Below are 523 nucleotides of genomic sequence, written 5' to 3' on the forward strand. Positions count from 1 at the left end.
TTCTATCTTGTAGTTGTCTTGACTTCCCTACCATCTACAAGTTCTGTTAACGACACAGATTTTTTTCCCTCATTTTGGTTTGTATTTTTCCTCGTTTGTCGATTGATGTCTCTGGTTCCCTGTTTACTATCTTGTAGGATTATTTACTTTGGATACTTCCATAGCTTGGTTGTTTTCTGGGTTATATCATCATGTGTGTTAATGGTCAGTTGTTGTTGGTTGTTGTTGCTTCTCTGTCCAGAGGGCTCCCTTTAGCATCTTTTGTAAGGTTGACCTGGTTTTCCCTTAATTTCTGCTTATCTGGAAATGTCCTAATTTCACCACCATTTTTGAGGGACAGTTTTGCTGGGTACATAATTCTTGGTTGGAAATTTTTCTTTCAGTGTTTTATATGTATCATCCCACTGTCTTCTTGCCTGCATGGTTTCATTGAGAAATCTGAGCTTAGTCTTATTTATTGCCCATTGTAGGTAGTTTTTCGTTTTTCCCATGCTGCTCTCATGATTCTTTCTTTTTCTTTGGT

The sequence above is a fragment of the Orycteropus afer genome, unplaced genomic scaffold (genome assembly GCF_000298275.1).
Source record: "Orycteropus afer afer isolate SDZICR_OR568_19922 unplaced genomic scaffold, OryAfe1.0 scaffold00022, whole genome shotgun sequence".
In the NCBI taxonomy this organism is placed as follows: Eukaryota; Metazoa; Chordata; class Mammalia; order Tubulidentata; family Orycteropodidae; genus Orycteropus; species Orycteropus afer.